This window comes from Rhagoletis pomonella, unplaced genomic scaffold (genome assembly GCF_013731165.1).
Source record: "Rhagoletis pomonella isolate Grant_MI unplaced genomic scaffold, Rhpom_1.0 Rhpom_scaffold_07060, whole genome shotgun sequence".
In the NCBI taxonomy this organism is placed as follows: Eukaryota; Metazoa; Arthropoda; class Insecta; order Diptera; family Tephritidae; genus Rhagoletis; species Rhagoletis pomonella.
In genome coordinates, this window is record NW_023465590.1 from 1289 (window position 1) to 8551 (window position 7263).

At 35.5% G+C, this 7263-nt stretch overlaps 1 long non-coding RNA gene across 1 annotated transcript; it reads left to right on the top strand.

The window, feature by feature from the left end:
- Positions 1 to 714: 714 nt before the first annotated feature.
- On the top strand, positions 715 to 1604 carry LOC118755693. Its single transcript, XR_004995051.1, has 3 exons — positions 715 to 972; positions 1034 to 1370; positions 1438 to 1604. It is a non-coding gene; the product is annotated as an uncharacterized LOC118755693 (long non-coding RNA).
- The last annotated feature ends 5659 nt before the right edge of the window (positions 1605 to 7263 follow it).

A 7263-nucleotide genomic window follows, 5' to 3' on the forward strand; every position in this document is an offset into this window, starting at 1 on the left:
ACGAAGATGAAGACGTTGCGCAAGCGGTCAGCTTGAAACAGTGCGGTACTGTTTTCAAAGACGAATCGCTTGCTGTGATGAATTGTTTACAATTTATTTAAATGTTTGCAATTGTGAAAAAACGCGTTTTTCAAGAAATTGGCTATATTTTTGGCAAAATGTAATCAAACGTATTAATTGGCATTCTTGTATATTTGAAAATTGTCTGTCCGTCTTGCCGTAACACATAATACAAGTGGCGAAATTCTCCAACAGTTGTCCTATACAAATTATTTCATGAATTGCTGTTTTTTCTTTATTTTCTTTTGATTTTATCTAATAAAATGGTTTTATTTAGAAACAAATCTTCATATCATTCATCTTCCACTATGTACACTCGCCAGCTTGCCCGCAACGCAAGCAATTCGTCTTCGGCTTCGTCTTCATCTTCGTCTTCGGCTTCGCTTCCACTCTGTTTGCAACCTAAAGTTCTGAACACATTGAAAACAACGAGCTACAGACCACAGCTTCCAATTTGTCATCTTCATTATCTAAACGCTTTGTCGTTGGCGACATGATTTCTTTGAACGCGGCAGCGACATCATGAATTTGTATGAGTTTGACATAAAAGAAGAGGAAGAACCTTATCTGTCGCCAGAAAAATAGAAATAGATTTAATCTGGCCACAACCATAAATTGTAACCGCGTTAAGATATTTGACAAAGCTGAAGGCGAGCTAATACAGTGCATTCGTCGCCGGAGAATGATGTTGCATTTCACCCAAGTGGAAATTTCTTGGTGACTGGCGGCGATGACGATACAATAAGATTGCTTGATTTATTAGGTCGGCCAATTTATACACGGTAGTAGGGCACTTTAGCGGAACCAGGTCAAAATGGACGGGAAAATTATACACTAACTGGCTACTAAGTTTGCGCTGTCGCTTTCTCTCCACATGGTAGACATTTTGCTTCCGCGGGCGAGGATCGACAGGTAATTTCTGCTTTGTATGTAAAAAAATTATATAATATAAATTTTTTCCTGTATTCAACAGTTGCTCGTTTGGAAATCTAATTTGCGTACGTTTGATGCCAATAGCGCTCGCAACAAACAAGCCAGTTCTCAAAGAGTCCAAATTGATTTTAGTCATGCAACTGCTCCACATAACTCCGCCATAGACACACACCAGTTTCTGGAGTACCAAAAAGCTGTGATGAAGGTATTTTAATTGATCCACGACAATCCGTGGCATATGGAATGCGTGATGGAAAATTTCTGGTGCTTGATAGCCAATATACTACAAGAGAACCATCTCCAATCAACTTTACCACACCACATTGTCAGTAACATAAGCAACAGCAGTACCTCGTTTCTACACATGCCAAACAAAAGTAACAACAGCGATGGCCAGAGAACACCAAGTAAATATTTTTAATATTCATTTTTGTTTATCTTAAGATTTCGTTCGCGCTTAACTGCTTGGAAGGCTGCTGATGACTCTTCATAGAAAATGCATTGTTTGTAATTTATTAAATATGATGTGTACATACTTATGTATTTCTGTTTGTATTTTAAACTATGTACGTTAACAATTTACATTGTATTAAATTATTACTTGAACACGTGCAAATTGATCTGATTTTTATATACATATGTATTCTACAATTTTACTTGTTCCATTTTGTTCTTTTTATGAATTTCCATTTTAATGAAATGTATTATTTAACTATAATAAATATTAAATTAGGTGCATTCCAAATGCAAATGGTGCATTTTCGAATGCACCCTATATGAGCGTTAATAAAAAAACCGGGGTCATGGCACTTATAAGTTGTTAGCAAAAAATCATTTTAATGATTATGTTTAAATTTTATTTCGCGTTCAATAAACAATACTTATATACACCAAGAGTTCTATTTTTCTTTCACAAAAAAATTGTTATCTGATGATATTTTGAGTAATTCTTGCTGGATTTATAAGTTATTTTCGGTCCCTGAAAAAAAACAACCTATTACACTTTATTTAAAATAAAACGAGTCATTTGTATTTTCTGATAAAAATATATTTATTTAAATTCTTATTGCTCTTCCACACCACCGCTGAGGTAGCAATACAGGCGCGTTACCGATTTTTTTAAGGTGTTCGGTTCCCCAGGAGGCCTATTTTCACCCATATAAAATAAATATCATTTCCTTAACAAAAAAAAATATATATATGTAGTTAAAATATAATTAAATGCTAATCTGTTTAGCGATTTAATGTGTACAAAAGTAATACTTTTTGAAAGCTGGAAAATTAGTTGAGGATTTTCTTTGTTAAGGTAATGATGTACAAATATAAATAAGTATACAAATACATAATCAAAAATAAGAGAACGACTAAATAATACTGCTTGCAACAAAAACAAACAAAATAATACTTGTATTACAATTCAGGTACGGAATTTTACAGGTACATATTTTACAAAGTATTTACATAGTATTTACAAAACCGCCCCCAGTGACAGGCTAACAATCAAAGTAAATAATAATAAAAATAGATGTGGTGGGGATATAGGGCCTGCACTAAAAAAAATACTAGAAAGCTGCAAAGAAAACAAGCATATGAAAATATAAATATGAATATAAAAATATAAATATAAAAAGAAAGGTCTTACGCCTGTAGAAAAGATAAGAAATGTGCAAATCAATGAGCAAGGAAATGGGAACAAGGATTCGAACTTTGCAGACAGACACCCAGACTGAACCCAGGCAGACACCCAGACTAATTTGAAATGTAAATGAGAAAAAAGAAAGGTCTTACGCCCATAGAAGTGTGCAAATTAAAGAACAAGGAAATGGGCACGGAAGCTAACTACATGGGCAGCTCATTTCAAGACACCCAAATCGATAAAACCCTATTTTTCAGACGGATTCGGACTTTGCAGACAGACACTTAGACTGAAAGCGAACTCTATTGGTGTGTTACACACAAAAACTTAATGTTTTTAAAATTTGGTTGGTTCGCTTTCTTATTGAAACTGTTAACCAGAAAATAAGTTCTTATTCTTATGAAAATACATTTTAAAACATCGGGGTTGCAATTTTCGCAACAATAGTATGGCTCTACGTCTATCATTTTCTCAAATAAGATTTGGGAAAACCCAATTCTATGACAATTTGAATCGAAATTATCTGTGTAGATTTTTTCGATTTTGGACATAAACTCAACAAATTCATTGGGAGGACTAACAAGATGGCTATTACTAAATTGCTTCTCCATAGTGAAGAAGAAATCTTTTTCAGTAATTCCATCTTCAAATCTTGGTAATGGCATTAAGCAATTATGATGCTTGAAATATTTAAAATACATGTAGCCGCAGAAGTAAACAAAAGCGCATCGATGAAGAAAACTACTTTCATCAATATCAACCGAAATATCGATTTGGACATCTTGAAATGAGCTTAAACTAGGCCGGGGTAGGCCTTGAAATATTTGCCAGGAAGTATCTCTGACTAAAACATCGTCACAAGCTGTAATAAGGGTGCTATTAGAAAATGATTCCCACTTATCTTCAGGCAAGACACACAGTTCCCTTTATCTACGCATCTAATATACCCTATACCCCAGGCTTGCCTAAAGAGATATGAGAAACGCTGCGGCGTTATTCTCACATCAAAGGACCCCCCTCTACGAATATGACCAAAAAAATTTTCTATTTTGTCTTGGCATAATTTACGTGTCAATAAAAAAGTGAATTCGTTATGTGACAAGAATCGCCACAAACGACGTAAACTACTAATATTTAGGACCCAACCTTTAATAAAACTACACGTATTGGTAATATTGCGACCTAAGTCGTCGTAAACTTTAATGGAATTCAAAAACTTTTCGGCTTCGTCAAGAAAAGTAAGTTGGTCTACAGTAGCTTGAAAGGGTTGTTTGAAATTTCCTACATCCCCAAAGTATATACTATTAAAAATATTAAATAATTTGTCAAAGAAAAAGACAAATTCGGCAGTGTTAAAAAAGGAAGGGGATCTTGAACTATTTAAAAGCCCCGAGCTATAGATAGCAAACATTGCGCTTGCCACAGAGTTACTAAAGACCTGCGATGCTAAATGCACGCTCATTTTATCAAAGGTTTTAGGTCTAATATGTGCCGAGGTAAGTTTATGGGTACAGGAAATATCATATTGAGACCCTTGTTCATAGAGATGCACAATATCCATCCAATCTACAGGGCGGCCTTGAAAAGTTACTTTATTTTTCTTGTTTTCTAAACAGTTTCTAGTACTTTTGAGGAGATGCGGAGAGTCGAAAAAATATACGATTTCCTGGCCATTAACTTCGAGGAAGGGTCGTTCTCTGGAAACTCCTACAATTTTCGAAAAACTAACGAAATTCGACCCTTGATCGGTTACCATTTGGCAGGGATATAGTCCAATACCCTGGAGCTGACCTATGGCTTCGAAAATATATTTTTTCAAAACATCTCCTTTGCACGATTTGTGCACAAAAAAATACGCTAAGGGATGCGTCCAAGACTCCCCACCAATGCCTTGGACGAAAATTGTTAAGACACTGGAAGCCACTCTGGAGGTACGATTTTCGTCTCCATAGTCCTCCAGTCCTATAATTGAGTCCCTATTCCTCTCATCATCCATTCCTATTCCTCACATCTTCCATCAGTAAGGTATTTATCCGTTTGTGTTTGCCTACTATTAGCCCAAGTTTTAAGAAGAGAGTGACCTAAAGAAGAATTTACTTCATCATGTGAAGCGGGTGGAAGGGACTCTTCTAAGGAATCTTCAACAATATTTGAGGTTGAAGCCCTTTCTGCCTCTTTGGGCGAAGCAAGTACCGGTTGAAAATCTTCGACGCCTAACTCTATTACAGAGTCTTGTGCGTTTCGGTCAACTAAAATATCTGCTTCTATAATACTACCTAAGTAATTTTCCCTATCAACTGTCACTGGGGGGCGAACATACTCTTAAATTAATGTCCGGAACTGCCCATCTATAGAGGATCCGTCCCCCTCTCACCTTGTGGGAAAAATGCCTTTGGCATGCGAAAATAAATTTTGCTGTCGAGCCAGTCACACCCAACAGCCGTAACCATTCACGCCGCCTAGTAAAAATAAAAATTCATGCATTACATTTAGGCTGCATTTCTTTATTCATTCTGAACGTTTGGAATAAACTTTTTTGTTTACTTATTCTTTAGAACGTTCCTGATGATATGAACGTATATTTCAAAGGCATTCTGTTTATTCCGGATGAGAAATGGGATTATCCGGAATGTATAAAGAAACGCAGCCTTAATGTATGCACATATGGTCTTCTCTTCTTCATATCGCACACCACCTTCAAAGTGACACAACTCAAAATTTGGCATTTTTGATATTATGTGTAAAAAATTTACACCGAGCATTTATTTACCTTTCAGCAAAAGATGGAACAAATTTTTGTTATAATTTGATGAAAAAAACCTAAGGTAAAGTTTTCCTTGCCCATATGATTAGCATGTACTACGAAATAGTTTTTCACATTTTATGACGAAACTGTTATATTGAGTTGTGTCACCTTTGAAGATCGTGTGCGATACACATACTTATGTGGATTCATATGTACATACATATATAAGTGAGCAAAAAAGTGCAAGGTACTATGTAACTCATTATTAATCAGAGATTAAGTTAGTATAAAATTAGGGTTTCTCCAAGTAAATGCATATTAGTTGAAATTTTAATTTTTCTCTAAAAGCAAATGAGAATGTAACATGGGAAAGCAAAAACTGTAGTTTAAAAAGTTAGTGGGATGTAAAAACAAAAAAGCAAGTCAACAAACACTTTTCTGTAATTCCAATAACCACAGAACCCTGTTTCATATTTTTTCGAAGCTGCACAAAACCCTGGTCACGGAACAGCACCTCGGAACCCTGGGTTTTCCCGTTATTTTTTCCCGAATTATTTCATTCGGGTCGTAGTTTGCAGCTTCGGGCCGTTCGGTTTTGCTTGCCATATTGGCTGCCATATTGTTCACACTGTCATCGCCATATTGAACACCCTGTCAACTAGCTGTCAACCCTAAGATATCTCACTTGTATTCTTCCACAATGGTTTTGCCCATCACATGATTCAATAATACAAGGTTAGATAATTATTGACAGCTGCGGTTTGACACTCCCTTAGAAAAGGTTGCATTTGCGAAAGACAGAGAAAGGGCAAGAACGCAATCCCTTTCCTTTGTAAATTCTAATGTATTTGCAGGAAATCTGGCATTTTAAACGAAATATTGAACGTAATATTGATTTACCTACGTGAATTACGTAATTTATATGCTATTTAGCTGTATAAAAAATGCAAAATGACTCAAAATTAAAATAAGACTACTATGAAATTGATGTAAACATCCAATGCTTATGTTTTCATCAGTTAAATATGCTTCATATGCATAAACAAATAAACATATTGCACAAAAGCTTATACTTTTATTTCACACCAAAGCTACTCTGTTTCCAAGTAAATTTGCAAAGAAGCAACACGGTGCCACTGCTAAGGGAGCGGTGCGAGAGAGACAACTGTCAGTTTATCGAACCTTGTATTATTGAATCATGGGCACATTTGGTGTGAAATAAAAGTATAAGCTTTTGTGCAATATGTTTATTTGTATATGCATATGAAGCATATTTAACTGATGAAAACGTAAGCATTGGATGTTTGCATCAATCTCATAGTAGTCTTATTTTAATTTTGAGTCATTTTGCAGTTTTTATACGGCTAAATAGCATATAAATTACGTAATTCACGTAGATATAACAATATTCCGTTCAACATTTCGTTTAAAATACCAGATTTCCTGCAAATACATTAGAATTTACAAAAGGAATTTCACTACTAATTGCCTACTTTGCGTACTTTTCTACTACCATTTTCGCAACAAGGGATTGCATTCTTGCCCTTTCTCTGTCCTTCGTAAATGCAACCTTTGGTAAGGGAGTGTCAAACCGCAGCTGTCAATAATTATCTAACCTTGTATTATTGAATCATGTCATGTGCCCATCATTGATTTATATCATCGGTCACTTTTTCTTAACCTTTCAGGCCGGTCCACATAGAACTTTGGCGTTGGCTTTGGCGTTGGCGTTGATTAACAGCTGACTATGAATACACACAATTATATGGACATGCCCACATATCAACGGCAACGCCAACGCCAAAGCTAACGCCCACAAAAAGATGGGCATCTCTCATCTTGCGTTGTCAATCAGCTGTTGCAAATAAATAAAATTATGTGAAATATT